Source organism: Castor canadensis, chromosome 11 (assembly GCF_047511655.1).
Source record: "Castor canadensis chromosome 11, mCasCan1.hap1v2, whole genome shotgun sequence".
NCBI classification, from domain to species: Eukaryota; Metazoa; Chordata; class Mammalia; order Rodentia; family Castoridae; genus Castor; species Castor canadensis.
In genome coordinates, this window is record NC_133396.1 from 9,355,777 (window position 1) to 9,372,557 (window position 16,781).

At 36.2% G+C, this 16,781-nt stretch overlaps 1 pseudogene; it reads left to right on the top strand.

The window, feature by feature from the left end:
• Positions 1–220: 220 nt before the first annotated feature.
• The window catches only part of LOC109678663 (YTH domain-containing family protein 3-like), a 160,873-nt pseudogene continuing 144,312 nt past the window's right edge, over positions 221–16,781 (top strand).

The window sequence follows — 16,781 nt, forward strand, 5'->3', positions numbered from 1 at the left end:
CCAGGAGAACCCGAGGCTCTGGTATTTTGCAGAAATCTTGGAGAAAGCTTGGAATGACCCACAGGATGTGGTAAAAGGGGTCAAGCCAATTTTATTTCAACCCCAAAGAATCTGGTGACCTTAGGTGACATCCCATTATAGCTTTGATTCCCCTGGTGCACAATACTTGATGCTCATTAAGTTCCTTTGACTCCTACTAAGCTTCCTGCTGTTATCCATCATGGCTGCTGTGAGGCGAAGACCACCTGGCAACACCAGCTCCCGGTGTGAATGGTGGAAGAGGCCCTGGAAGAGGCTGTTGATTCTGGACCAAGTGCTTGGAATCCTGGTTCCAAGTTGTAGAAGAATCCACAAGGAGCAGACAAATGCACTCAAGTATCCAGTCACCTGTTGGTGACTCCAAGCAGAATGAAACAAGGAGCTCTCAGAATAACAAAGTTTACGGTAGTTGGCTGGGATGGGTTTTAAAAAAATAAATATGGCCTCTTTCCTTGGAATGTGCAATTCCTGTGAATTCAGTTGATGAGCCTGAAGAAATTTTTTTATGTGAAACATTCCTAGGCTGAGACCTTGGTGGTAGATGAAAAGGAAGTGTGTTTGCAGAGAGCAAAACTTTGTCTATGTTTTACAGAAATGAGTGGCAGCAAGGCAGGTATGTCCAGCAGAAAACTTAATTCAAATGCTGGAGACATGTTCTATAAGATACCATTAATTCACTTATTGAGGAGATGACTTTGTAAAACTTTTAAAAATTCATTTCCTTCAGTTACTTTCACTTGTAGATCCTCAAGAAAAAAACTTGGCTTAGGTCGATATGTCTTTCTATAGAAATTTATACTTATCTATGTCTGTTTCTTTTTCTTAATTGTGTAGATTAATGAAGTCTTATGGATTTATGGTTGAACTGGGATCTACTGTTTTGTATTAGTAAAATTAATGTATATTAAAAAAGGATAAGACTTCTGAATAGTGAGTGAGCCAAGCATATGCTGATGTACCTTTAAAATGTGACTTAGGGAAAGGCTAGCAAGATTTTAAAATTCAGCAGTAGTAGCTATTCAGGAGGTTTTTTTAGTACCGTTGCCAGTAAAAACCCAATGTGAAAGGTCTAAAGTATCACACATTGGATTTGAAAAACTGTTTGAGGTAAAAAGGCAGTTATTTCTCTCTCTCTCTCTCTCTCTCTCTCTCTCTCTCTCTCTCACACACACACACACACACACACACACACACTAGAGTACTTTCATATTTCAAAAATGGCAAGAATTGTTATTGAGTATTTTGAGCATATAGGGTAAGAGCAGACATGAATATCTTGACTCCCTCATCATCCTCATCTTATTTTCAAACACACATGAAAAATAAATAAATTTAAATGGTTAATTCATCCCTGGGCTATATTGTTACTTCACTTCCTCATAAACAAAGCACAACTCATTTGGAAAGGTAGAACTGGCTGCATGAAATGCCTAGGGGGAGGTCAGGGAGCCCAGGAGCTGGATTCAAAAGGTATCATGTAAAAGTTAACATGTAGGGATGGGACTCAAAGCAATCTCCGACTACTGAGGTACAATAGGAGGGACCATAGGGGAGACAGAGATAGCAGAAAACTCGGGTCCCCTGTGCCTGGACCCTCTGGTTGTTCCTTTGGTGGTTTCATCCTTGGGGATGCCCCAAAAGACTGTCATGTTGATGGCCCTATCAGATACCAAGGAATGAAAGTGACTTTAATAATAGCTGCTATTACCTGAGAACTTACCATGTATTGGCCTCATGCTAGAAGCTTAAAAAATTGGATAAACTGAATTTTTACCACTGTGTGGAACAGGAATCTTTATGTTTATTTTGTAGCTAGACTGATCCTGTGCTAGATGATATCATTTTGTCCTTGGTACTTGTTATCATTGAAAGAAAATATATGTAGAACAAGAAAGACTCATCTTCATCTTTACAAGCCCTGGAGTATAGGAAAAAAGCAGCCACACATAGTAAATTTGTGGAAGGAAAATCTTGGTTGAATATGAGCTTTGACCTCCCTATTCCTATTAGAAACACACTAGAGCCAGCACGTCTTATGTGGTATAGGCAGGGGACAGAGCAGGCACTCTCCGTTCCCTAATGTCTTTTTGCTAACCACAGGCAGACTCATGGTTTCTCAGCTAAGTGCAGGGGAAGAAGGGTGAGAGTGGAACCAGACCAGAGTTTTCCCTGGAACAGATCTGAACCTTGAGCCTTTTTCTACTCACTTACTGTAGACTTCCACAATTGTATCAACCAGAACAAACTCACTGGTAGATCTGGGCATTTTAGAGTAGAGACAATGTGTACATATTATCCTGTTATGCTTGTTATATAGTAACACTGTACACTGAAGGTGGGTTTAGTTTTATTTTGTCCCACTACTTAAGGGAGTTTCCCAAAGGACTTCATTGTCCATTGTGATAGAATCGCGATACATTTCTTTAGCCATTCACTGTTGCTGATAGTCTATACCTGTACCTATGAGCTTCTGGACTGCATTTCTATTTATCCTCCATAGCTACCAGCACCTGGGATGCTCAGTGTCTTGTCTAGAATTTCAGAGTTGGGTGCCAAACTTATATTTTGGTCTCCTCTTACTTTTGTAACTCTGTCCTTCCAACTTCCATCTCTCCTGATGGTTACCATTTAGTCTGTCCCCAGGAACTTTCTCCTCTTCTGCCAGTAGATTTTTATGACTCCTAGGACAATGTGGGTCTTGGATGTCAACATCACTGAGGAGTTAATGCTTCCCCATGTTTCCATCATGTGTAGTATGTTCGCTAAGTCCTTGAAAACTGTCTTGTGACCATTTCACATGGCTTTGGTGGTTAAACAGTTCTCCAGATTTTCTAGTCAGACACACCAGACAATTTTATTAGAAATGGTTTATTGAATTTTTAGTTATGATCTCCATTTCTGGAGTCTTTTAGTTGTATCCATTTCAAATGGAGCTCAGATACAGAGACATTTATGAGACATAATGTAAAATAGGCATTAAGTGTTTATGTCATCTTAGCTCATTGTGATAGCTCTCTGCACTTGTCATTGTCAAAGCCGGTCTGTTTCACAGGATGAATGCTAGTGCTTTAAAATGTTAACTCTTAAATGGAAATAAATCTAAAGTATAGCAATTCTCTTACACATTTTAATAGCATTTTTATTATAAAATTGATGGGTATGTGCTATAAATAATGTAAGGTAAAAAGATATATACATACATGTATATATATACATATATATATCATTAGCCCTTGTGTGTTTTACTTTGGTATCCATCATTTCATCCTTTTTAAATGCATTCAAATATTTTAAAAGGAGATTGTTAAAATATCCATTTTATTTTTACATCTATTTATATACAAGTAAAGCCTCCATCTTAAAATGTATAATTCACAGTTATCAAATGCATATTCTTGTAACTACCACCACAATCATAATATAAAAGATTTCCATTATCACAAATTATCCCTCATATCCTTTCCCCTATTTCTGACCCCTGACAACCACTGATCTGTCTTACTAATTTCTGTTTCAGACAGTTCATTGCTAGTAGATAGAAATATATCTGATTTTTTTGTGTTGACCTCATACCCTGAAACTTTGCAGAATTTATTAGCTCCCATATATTCATATTTTTATATTTTCTATGTATTTGTTACATAAATACATATTTTATGAATGCACATATATATATATATATATATATATATATATATATATATTTAAATTTTGTGGATTTTGTGAGCTTTTCTTTTTATGGGATTGGGTCATCTGCCAGTAGAGATTGCATCCTTCTTTCCAGTCAGATGATTTGTTTTTTTCTTACCTAGTTGAACAGTTGTGGGGAAAGCAGGCATTCTTGTCCTGATCCTGATATCAGGAGATAGTTTTCAGTCTGCCACCAACTGACGAAGACGTTGCCTGCGGGTTTTTCATAAATGTCCTACATCATACTGTGGGAGATCCCTCTGGTTCCTAGTTCCTGACTGTTTTTGTCATGAAATAGCATTGGATACTGGCAAAGGCTTTTCTGCCATCAGTTGGACAATCGTGGGTTGTTTCATTTATTCTGTTATGTGATGTACTTCAGTGGGTGAACCACCTTCATATTTCTGGCATGAATCCTACTTGGTCATCATGTGCAATTCTTTTAATAAGATTTTTGTAAGTATTTTTTTTTTAGGATTTCTTCATCTATAGAGATGTGTTCTATAGTTTTCTTTGATTTTAGTTTCGTTTTCTGTGTTTTGCATATTGTTGGCCTCATAGATCAGCCTAGAAAGTATTCCTTCCTTTACCCCATTCGAAAGAGTTAGAGATGGACTAATTTTAATTCTTACCTTTTTGGTAGAAATCACCATCTTTTTTTTTTAAATTTTTCAGGTCCTAAGTTACTGATCCAATCTCTTGTTATTGGTCTGTTTAGATTTTCTTTTCTTTTTAAAATATTATTTTATTATTTTTGTACCAGGGGTACATTGTAACATTTACAAAAGTTCTTCACAGTTGAGTTCACCCCCTCTATCATTCTCCTTTATCCCTCCTCCCCTAGTCCTGGAATAGTTTCAACTAATCTCATTTTTTTCACTTACATACATGTGTACATAAGATTTCTACTGTGTTCACCCTCCTATACCCTTTCCTTATATCCTCCCCACTCCCACTGATTCCAATCCCTCAGACAGGACCTGTTTAGATTTTCTGATTCTTCTTTTGTCAGTTTTGGTAATTTGTGTGTTTCTGGAATTTTTCAAGTTCATCTGGGTTGTCAAATTTGTCAGTACATAATTATTCACAGTGTTCTATTACAATTCTTTTTGCTTCTGTAGTGTTAGTGGTAATGTCACCACTTTCATTTCTGATGTTAGTTATTTACATCTTTGATTCTTAATCTAGATAAAGGTTTATCAACTTTGTAGGTATTTTCAAAGAACCAACTTTCAGGTTCATTGATTCTATTATCTTTCCATTCTCTATTTAATTCATCTCTGTTTTAATCACTATTATTTACTCTTTTTTGCTACCTTTTGTCATTTGCTTTTCTTTTTATAGTTCCTTGTGGTATGTGGGATGTTACTCTTCTTTGTAATGTAAAGTATTCATAGCTATAAGTTTCCCTCCATGAACTGCTTTTGCTGACTACCATAAGTTTGGTATTTTTAGTATCTTAAGTTCCACATATTTGTGAATTTTCCAGTATTTATTCTGTCGTCTAGTTTCAGATTTATCCCACGCATGTTGGAAAAAATATTATATCTGATTTCTATTTTTTAATTTGTTGAGACTTGGGTTTTGGCCTAACCTAGGGCCTATTCTGGGAAATGTTTCATGTACACAAAGAAAATATACTGTTGCTGGGAGCATGCAGTATACTCTATCCATCTACTAGGTTAATTTATTTATAATCAATTTAATTTTGCAAAGGATCCCAGGATAACCTGCAGGGAACAGTATGATATTTTCAAAAATGGTATTGGGATAATTGGATATTCAATTACAAAAGAGAGAAGTGAGACCCTGTAATTCTTACACAAAAATATAATTCAAAAAGAACTGCAGACCTAAGTTTTAAAACTATAAAAACCTTTTAAGAAAGTAATAGGACATGTACTCAGATTGTGTAATCCAAGTGCCTTCTTTGACAAAGGAAGAACTCTATTAAATATATATATTAATATAAATATACACATAGGACTTCATTGTATTCGTCTTTTCAATTTATGCTGCCACAGGAAGCTAGTGAAGAGGAGATCCACACACTGAGAGAAAATATTGCAAATCTTATCTCTAATAACCCTATTTAATAGTCTATGATATTTGAGGAACCCTTATAACTCAGTGATAAAAAGAACTCAATTGAAATGAGAAAGATGTCTGAACAGGCATTTCTTCAAAGACAATGTGAAAATGACCAATAAGCAACTGAAAGATGCCCAATATCATTAAGCATCAGAGAAATGAAAATCAAAGCCACAACAAGCTATCTCTTCACCACCAGTAGGATGGCTACAATGAAAAAGATGGCATTCATATTTTTGAGGATATAGAGAAATTGGGACTTTCATACATTACTGGTGAGAGTATAAAATGCTACAGCCACTGTGGAAAGTAGTGTGGCAGTTCCTCAAAAGTTAAACATCAAAATTCAGCAATTCTACTCTTAAGTCTGTACTCAAGAGAAATAAAACATATGCCCATACAAGAATTTTATATGAATATTCACAGAAACTTTATTCATAAAAGCAGAAAAGTAAAAATAATCCAAACATTAAGCAACTGAAAAATAAAGTGTGACATAGCCATGTAGTGGAAAGTTATTCAGTGATGAAAAGGTATAAGAAATAAGGACACATACTGTGATGGTAATTGTATGTAATAAATTGATTGGGACTCCATTCAAAATTGGACAACTGCAGTATTACCAGTCTTTTCTGGGACAATAATAATGAAGGGAAGTCATCCCAGTGGGCAGGACTGCAAGTAGTGCCTCTGATTGTTTACTTTGCTTGGGAGTGAGAAGGAAAGCTAGGCAGATATACAGTTTTATAACACTCCCTGGGCTGTGGCCAGTGTTTTATCTGGATGGCCAGAGATTTGGAAAATTGCTAACATGGAAATCTGGGGAATAGATATGTGGATAGACCTCTCAAACAAGAAAAGAGATGAAGATATTTGAAAATATCTGCTGAATGCTCAGTAGAGGATGACTTTTACAAAGGATAGGATGACTTGTTCTGTGGATAGCAGGTAACTTTTTACTCTAGCCCCATCTATCATTGCCCAGTGGGTTCATAAGCAAAGTGGCCATGGTGGCAGGGATGGAGATTTTCACATGAGTTGACCTGGCTATGGCTACTGCTGAATGCTCAGTCTTCTAGCAGCAGAGACTAACACTGAGTCCCAAACATGGTACCGTTCCTTGGAGCAATGAGCCAGCTACCTCATGGCATGTTGATTATGTTGGATGATTTCCATCCTGGTATGGAGAAACAGTTTTTCTGATTAGAAAAAAACAGTCACTCTGAATATCAGTTAGATTGCATGCAATGTTTCTGTCAAAATGACCATCAGTGGACTTTATCATTTGTTAGTCAGCCACCTTTGTGATATTCCATACAGCGCTGGTTTTGATTAAGGATCTCACTTTATAAAAATAGAAACATAGCAATGGGCCAATGTCCATGGAATTCAGTGGTCTTACCATACTCTCCACTGTCCTGAAGCAGCTAGTTTAGTGGGATGGTGGAAAGGACTTTTGAAGAGTTACAGCATGAGCTAAGTAGCTAAGTGCAATAGTTCACAGGACGGCGGCAGGATTCCCCACAGGGTGTATTCACTGTGAAGCAGTGTCCACTTGATGGAGGTTCTTCACCCTTAGCTGGGATTCACAGTCCTGGAAGAAAAAGTGTAAGTGGGAGTGGCACACTCGCTATGACTCCTACTGACCGATTATGAAAACTACTTCTTGTTCCTGGCACCAAATACTCTGCTGGCCTAGAGGTCTGGAGGAATGTGTCTACTGAGTACACAATGATCCCATGGAACTGGAAGTTAAGATAACTGCCAGTGAACTTTGAACTCCTTCTTCCTCTAAAGTAACAGGCAAAGAAGGAAAATAATACCCTGGTTAGGGTGACTGATCCTGACTATCAAGGGGAAATTTGGCCACTATTCCACAATGCAAATAAGAACGAGTGTGTCTGGAAGACAAGTGATCTCTTAGGGCATCTCTTAATGTTACCATAGTCACCTCTTGGGATCAAGTCAGTTACAGCAATACAATAAACGCAAGACTACTAACGTCACAGTTCCTTTAAGAATGAAGATTTGCATCATGCTATCAAAGTCAAAGGTCATGATGAATGGTAGTGAAAAAAGACAGCTACCAGTACCAGACCACGTGTTCATTACGGAGATGAATACTGTGACCTCCGTGAATATTCTTCCTTGTTCTGTTAGGATTATGCTTGTGCATGTGTGTGTCTATAGCTATGCCTTTGTTTTCCTCCCTTATCATGTAGCATGAGAGATATTGGCTTTATGTCACAGTGTGAGGTATTGTCAATGTTATGTGATCCTAATTCAAGTACAGAGTGTCAAGAAAAGTAAGCATTCCCCAAAGACTTTACTTCTTCTTCTGGAAAGGGGTTAGTGTATTTGTGGTTGAACACAGGGCAGTTGTATTATGTTTGGTGGACTTACGACCTTGCAGTTGTCTTCATTTGGAGATAAGTATGGTTTGAGGACATATGCCTGGGTGTCAAGTTGACAAAGAACAGAGGTGTTGTTTTTTTAACTAATTTTCCATGTCAACTTAAGTGGGCCATGGGATATGTAGGTACATGTTTGGTTAAACAGAATGTTTCAGAATGAGATTAACATTTGAATGTTTAAACTGCATAAAGCAGATGGTCCTTCCTCTAGTGGGTAGACCTGATCCAACCTGATATTCTGAATAGAATAAAAGGCTGAGTAAGAAGTCTTTCCTTTTCCTTGACTGTCTTGGAGCTGGGACCTTGGTCTTCTTCTGCCTTTTGACTTGGATTTGGAATGGGCTTTACATCATCATTTCTCCAGGATTTCAGGCGCCTGAACTCAGACTACAACATATGTCATTGACTCTGCTGGCTCTTCAGCTTGCTGAATGCAGATCTTGGAACTCTCAGCTTATACAATGATGGTAACCAATTCTTTACAGTTGACATCCTCTATTGATTTTCTCAGAGAATCCAGACAAATACACAACATGGAAGAAAGTTGATAACATTGTTTTAATTGCAGAAAACCATACATTAAAGGTCATGTACTGCATGATTCTATTTATATGAAATATAAGGAACAGGAAAATCCATAAATACAGAAAGCATATTTGTGGTTGCTTAGGACTTGAGAGGTTGGGAGTAAATAGGGAGAGATTTCTTATGGATATGATGTTTCTTGTCACTGCTGAAAATATCTGAAATTCATTGTGGTGATGGCTATAGAATCCTGGATTTTCTAAAATCCATTAAATTTTACACTTTAAATGTATGGTATGTGACATATATCTTAATAAAGTTGCTAAATTAAGCTCATTTGGCAGTATACATTTGGACCTATTTTTGGAATCTCTGTTTATTCTTTAGCTCTTTCTGTCTATCTTTATGCCAGTACCACACTGTTGATTGCAGTAACTTCAGGAAGTTACAGTAATAGGAAGAATAACCACAGGCTGCAAGTTCTCCAGTACTTTTTTTTCTTTTTCAGACTGCTTTGGCTTTGCTAGGTCCTTTGCATTACCTCACAAGTTTTAGACTCAGTTTGTCAAATTCCACAAAAAGAGTTACTGGGATTTTCATTGGGTTTGCATTGACTCAATACATGAATTTGGGGATAGTATTTGAATTTCTAATATTGAGACTTCCACATATTCTAAGTTCATTCAGGCTGCTATAGCAAAATATGATACACTTGGAAGCTTATAAAGAACAGCAATTTTTCTTACTGTTGTGGACACTGGGAAGTCAAATATCAAACCAATGGAAAATTCAGTTTCTGGTGAGGGTCTTATTTCTGGTTCATGAGAGATACTTCTTTGCATTTCATTACTTTCTGTCATTACAAGGTACTCCAAGCTTATCTTGTATATTTCCTGCCCAATATAAGCTGTCATTTCTCTGCAGAGCCCTCGTTTCTTTATATGAATTGGTATTAGAAACAAGAGCTAGTTTCTATGAACACATGTCCATCCAAAGGACATGCACACTTAATAATAAACTAGAAATTTAAAGATTGCATTTTTAAAGGAACTAATGCAGAAACTTTAAAGTGACAGAGGCCAATAAGAGAAGGGGATCAGGAACTAGAGAAAAGGTCAGTTCGAGAAGAATCAACTTAGAATGTAACACATATGTACATGGAAGCAATGCTAGGAATCTCCCTGTGTAGCTATCCTTACCTCAACTAGCAAAAACGCTATGTCTTTCTTATTATTGATTATACTCTCTCTTCAACACTATTAGAGATAAGGCAGAACAGTTTCTGCCTGGAAGTGAGGGGGTGGGGAGGGAAATGATCCAAACATTGTATGCACATAGGAATAATCAAAAAAAAAAAGATTGCATTTTTAATCTCTGTGAATTCCTTTTAGGTTCTTCTTCTTTTTACATTTTCCTTGTAATTATCACACTTTCTCTACATTCTTAAAACTATAAGCCATCTTTATAATAGCTGTTTTATCTCAGGTGTTATGAAGTCTTTCTACTCTGGCTTGTGGGATATATAGTATTTCCACAAGCCAGATTATTTTGTCCACTGGATTCCAACACTTGTTCTGTATTCCTTTTGTAACCTTCTCTCACTTGAGTGGATTCATATCAGCCAAAATCTTAAATGGGCTTTCTCTCTTTCTCTTTCTCTCTGCATCCCCCTCCCCCCCGTCCCCACCCCCACCACCTTGACCTCTGTCTGGTTCACTGGCTCTGTGTAGGTCCAGGTCCCTGCAGCCTGAAGCTGCCTTCAAACAGTGAGCTGGGATCAGTTTGGGGCTCACTGTGCTTGCTCCCCCTCTCCCAAGAACTACAGGGCTCTGATGACAGTTGTCCAAAGTCTGAATCCCCTGTTCCATGTATTTTGCCTGATATTCTCTTTGCTTACTGTGAGAAGGTAAATCTAGTCCTGTTACTCCATATTCACTGGAAGTAAAGGTAATAAACTGCTTTAAATGTAAATACACCTTTTGAGCATTTTCCATGTCATTACATTTGCTGGTGAAATATGATTTTAATTACTGCATAAGTTTTTGTGGTACACCTGGTTCAGCTATTTTCTCATTTGGTCATTGCCTTTAAACTTTAGTTGCAGTGTTTTTTATAAGAAAAATTCACAGGTCAACAAATATAGCAATCTTTCCTTATAGTTTCATATTTTACATTTGTGATTAGAGAGGCAAGGAAAATATTTGCCTCCTCCTTTTATTCTGTTTACTTTGTGATTTTGTTTTTTATCTTAAACTCTTTAATCTGGGATTTTTGTGTCTTATGTGAAGTATTATTCTGTATTTTTTTTTCCCATAGTGAGGAAGAAGTGGAAAAACAGAGGGAAGCAATAAGACAATAAATTTTATACCTCACCCTCATTTTCTCTTCCCTCTCCTTTAGGAACTCCAGCAATTTTCATTTAGCCCATTTTCCCTTGTTTTATACATGTCTTCTTATGCTTTTTTAATATCTGTTTTCAAATACACTTTTCATTTTCTCTCTGCAATTTGAGCTGGGGATTTTTTTTTTTGCTGACCTATTTTTCATTTTCCTCAGCTTTGTTTATGCTGTATTTCATCAGCCACCAAATCATACATCTAGTGTTGCTTTTTTCCCCTCTACAATTTTAAGAATATTTGGTTCCTTTTTCTGATATTTTCAGTTTTTCAATGAAATTCTTCATCTTTTTGTCTTTTTTTTTCTTGAATTCAGTCATTGGTGTTATTATAAAGCAGGAGTTTTCAAACTCAAGAGTCTGGATCACCTTACAGTTCTCTTAGTCTTTTCACTCTTACCTACTGGTCTTATTTGGTGTTGTTCCTGGTACTTTTGGACTAAATGGTACACATTTTACATTGAAATATAGAGGAATTAATTTATTAATTCCTAAAATGAATTTAATTTTCTAATAGAAGGGAAATATGACTAGCAAGCTCACCTTGACCCAGTTAGGGATGGAGAATATTTGAGGCTTTGTTTCAAGTTTGTGAAGACTATCTCACCTGTAGGGCACAATCCTGCAGAATTTCCAGTGCTTACCATACTTCCCAGGTTTCTCCTCCTTTGTCCACCCCTGAGGCTCTCGCTCCTGATTTCCAAAGTCCTGTGTATACTGCTAACCAGACTTTTTACTGTGCTCTCGCTTTCCTTTGGTCTGATCTTACCATCCTTTGGCTGTTGTTGCATGAGCATGTAGGCTTGTGTTTGCCCTGGGGTTGTTGTGAAAACTTCCTGCTACATGCTCTGTACCAAAACATGCCTGTTTGCACTCAGTCAGGTAGCAGGTCAAATGCCTCATCTGCAGAGCACCATTTAATTTTCTTCAAAGCATTTTGAATTCACATGAATTTTTTCCTGTGGGTAGTTTTTATAGTTTTCCTGAAGTAGAATGTAAAGTCCATGCAAACAGGAACCTTGTTTTCATGTTGTTTACTGATTTATTCGCAGCTTCTTGGTAAAATTGTTTAATAGAACTGTTCAATACTGTAGCTGGCACACAAGTGACTACTGAGCACTGGAAATGTCCTCGTTCAAATTTATATGTAAGGATGAAATACACATCAGATTTCAGAGATTCAGCTTAAGTAAAAACACTGTCAATTCTATATCATTAATTTCTATATTAATTGTATTTAAATTATAAGTTTGAGTTATATAACTATATTATTAAAATTATCTTCACCTTTTTCCTTTGTACTATTTTTATTGAAGCTAATGCAACTTTAAAAATACACAAGAGGCTCACATGTATGGGTTGAACTTGTTTCTGTTGTACAACACTGATCTATGATAATCACTGATCAAGAAAGAGTCACCTGTTTTACTTATCCTTTTCACTATTTAAGAATACAGGAGCAAGCCAATCAGTTGAAAAAAAATACATCATTTTCTTTTCGATATACATTTCTGAAATGTTATAAAAACTTATGATGATTTAGGTATTAAAGTTTGTTTTCCTTATTAGAAGTGGTGCTAGATGACAGTGTTTTGGTTTGATGATTTGATTTGTTGATAACTACTTAGTTTTAATGTATTTACTTTTAACTTCTTCAATGTACACTTTTCTTGACATTATCCCCTTTCTGCTGTTATCATTAATTTTTCACATGTTGTATAACTTCACGACAAAAGCGTTTGTACATGTAGCTCAGTAAGAATTACTAGGCACTGAGTATAGATGAAACTCTATTGAGAGTAAATTGGCATTTATTTTGAGTGGCCAGAGGTCATTTGATCTTTCATTTTATTGAAATTTTTGGCCTTAGTTTTCTAGAAAATATATTAGAAAGTATATTAGTGAAATATTTATTAGTCAGAGAGATATAGTTCTTTTTTAAGAACAAGAAGAGTGATTATGATTGTGGGTGAATGCTTTGATAAGCAAGAATGTAATAATTTATTTTATTTCTCATGAGATTATCCTCTTTAAGATATAAACCTATTTTTGGATTTTCTTTAGCTGAAAGTTTTTCAATTGGGATCTGATGAACTATTGTGAAATCAGTAATTATCCCAAGCAATGTTTCATTCTAGAAGCATGATTTACTGATCAGATTTATACAGAAACAGTTATGCTTGCAAATATCCACATGAATGAGCAGATATATACAAGAAAATTAGAATGTGTTTTAGAAGGCAACTTAAACACCTAACAGTTTAGGGAAAGATAGTGGAACATATGAGCTGTGATTTTTATTTTTCTTAAGATTTTTTTCAGTAAATGGAAAATAATGGCAAATCACACCCATCAATTCCAGTAACCCAAAACATTTATTCTCAGTCTACAAGGGACTAAAACAAGACCTTTCATTTTTGGAATGACATTTAGTTGTTTTGGTATAAGAACAGCTAAGCTTTTCCTTCTTTTTTTCTCTCTAATGAAAATGTGGTTACCTGGGTTTAGACTAATTCAGTTTGGAATAGCTGGTTGCTCATACATTGCATGGTGGTAATATGACATTTTCTACCTTTTGAAGGGATAAAGATGAAAACAGTCATAGTCACAAGTCATAAAATCCATCTAGGGGTTCATAGATAATTATTATATTGTCTGCTAAAGATTTAAAAACTAAATATTGTACAAAATGTTTACTTGTGAGAACTTTATATAGGTACAAATGGAGTATGGGAACTGTGTAAGAAAATATTTTCACACTATTTTAAGGTTCTAGTTTGTCCCACAAAATTAGGCAGATTGCAAAAAACACCAACATCTATTTAAAAACACTGTACAATTTGAATCTTTAAAAAGGGACTTTGATTTTGACGGAGGCAACAGTTAGACCAGTTCTAATTTCAACTGGGAAAATAAAACCCAGTTAGAAAAAGCCTCAAAAGAAGGTGTGAAATAATTGGAAGTTTGAAATAACAAATCAATTCCAGGAGGCTGTGCAAAGACTTAGTCTTTAGCAAGACCACAAATTATCAGGGTATCAAAATATCAGCTCAGGGCCCTCAAACTTTGTTTAAGATGAAAACAGCTTGAAGGTAAAGCCTATAGAGCAAGAAGAAAAGTTTGTAACTTGAAAACTAATTGCCTTCCATTCATAGGTTAGAAGACTGGCTAACCAAACATATTTACCAGCCAAAATCTCTGCTTTTTCTAATGAGAAACAAAACCCTGTCTACTTGAGCTTGCCTGTACAAGCTGTATCCACTAAACGTGTCCAGGCTTTGCTGCTTTATGTTATATAGGTATATTTAATGTTTCGGAGCAAAGATATAGGACTTTAAGAGTACCCAACTTAGTCTCAACATTCTGGGTCATTATTTTTAGTAATTTATCCCCCAAACTCCTGTTTTTTCAAACAATTTTACAAAGATGGTTGAAGAAAAAATGTTTTGAATTTATCATGAATAAGAATTCTTCTTTCTTCAGTGTACATTGTCTTATCATACATAAAATCCATTTGATTAAAAATCAACAATGTCCTAGTTTTTAGATTGTCCTCTATAAAAGTTCTAGGGAAAACCTATTATGACTTTCTTCTTCTCTACCGCCCAGGATACACTACCTGCAGGGAACATGTTTAGCTACAAATAACAGCAAGCCTTACAAAGTGTGTCTTTGTTCTCCTCACATAACCAGAATGTGGAATTGAGGTAGTGGCTCAGTAAAATATCACTAAAACCTCTTACACTTTCTATCTTTCTGCAACATACTAAACATCCTGCTTTTTGCCTCTAGCACAGCTTCTGGAGCCATAGGCAAAGGCAAAGAAGTTAAGTTGGCCAGCCAGCCCCATTTATCAGTTCATCATGAACTTTCTCAATAAATCCCCTTCCAATAGTTCCTGTATGTCTCATGGAGCATCCTGGACAACATGACCACTCAGTTGCAAAGGAAGTGGAACATTAGGAATGAGATTAAGGATGACCAAATTGCCTGGCTTTGGACACAGGCCATTCAGAATAAACTTGGAGTGTGTTAGCAAGGTCTGTGGAAGCTTGGTAGGATGTTTGCAAGAATATTTGCAATTTCATTGAGAAAGTGATGTATCAGATCTAAAATTCAAAGAATACTTTAATTAAATCATTGCAGAATTGGAATGGGTAAAGAAGAAAACTCGACAAGGTAGGACTTAACACCCTCTGGTCTTCTATTAAATAACATACATTTAATAGTTAGACATTTGGTAAACTTGCCAAAATATTTGTAGGACAAACTTTCACATAGTCCCCTAAACAGGCATATGAAGAGAAGAATATTCAGAGAGAACCTCTCACAGCTCTTCTCTTCAGACTAACCCTTCTCATGTTTCCATGTTTAGAAATAGTTATAAAGAAAGTATTGAAGTTTTTTGCCAAGTCAGTGAAAACTCTGTAGGACATCTGCCTGGGGCTTGTGGGCACAGAAGGAGGCTTCCACAAATGTTGCTAGGAAGACACAGCCAGCATCTCAATGGACTCTTCCATTCTTATAACCACTGTTCTTTGTTCTTAGTTTTCATTGCAGTTTCACTAATAAGTCCTGTAAGTCCAAAGTAGTGACATAGTAGATCCTGTAACTAACTAAAAATGTGCCTTATGCAACTCTACTACAAGGTTCAGTATCTCTGCTGCTGGTAAACAGACCATGGAGGACAGATGAACCAGAGAACAGTGAAATAATGTGGTCACAACCTACTATACCTTTCTAGGACTGCACCCAACCATGTGGCATGATGATAAAAAAGTATTACAATTCCTTGAAAAAAAAAGTGTATGGATGTCATTTGGGTTGTTGTGGGTCAGCAAATGTCTCACAAAGAAGAAAAAAATTGAACTAATTTTGAAAAGCTATTGTATGTCAGATAAGAAAAGAGTTAAGGAGGACATTGGGTCACTTGCAAGTGGAAAAAAGTTATAAATATTCAGTTGTGATATTTGTACAATTTGTAACTACAAATATTTTGTAAGTGCTAAAACTCAGAGTGCATGCTGAAGAGTTTTTTAAAGTTAGAGGAACATGAACCAGCAGAATAAAGCCATTGGTCACTATATTATTTCAGCTTTAGCCTGCGTGTAGTGAAGGAGCCACCAAGATATTTGCTTAGTTTTTTTTTTTAAAGTACTGGGGGATGAATTCAGGGCTTTCAACTTGAGGCACTCTATCTGGCCTTTTTGTGTGATGGGTTTTTTCGTGCTAGGGTCTCATGAGCTATTTGTCCATGCTGGTTTTGAACTGTGATCCTCCTGATCTCTGCCTCCTGAGTAGCTAGGATTACAGGTGTGGGCCACTGGAGCCTGGCTTGCTTAGCCTTAATATGATAACATTTGTGTAAAATAAGAACATTGTGGAAGACCAAGGGATGGACACATGAACTCCAGGTATTTCAGTCACCTCAAATTGAAGTGATTAGGCTCTGGCCTAGAGCAGTAATTTGGTGATGAAGAAAACTAAACTGGTGCAAAGAAAAAAGTGGAAGTTAAAATCAACAGAATTCTGAAGTCACTGGAGTATGGGATTTCAAGTGGTTTGTTCTCATTTCTGATCTCAGTTCTTAAAACCTTCTGATTGTTGCTTGAATAATTGTCTTGTTT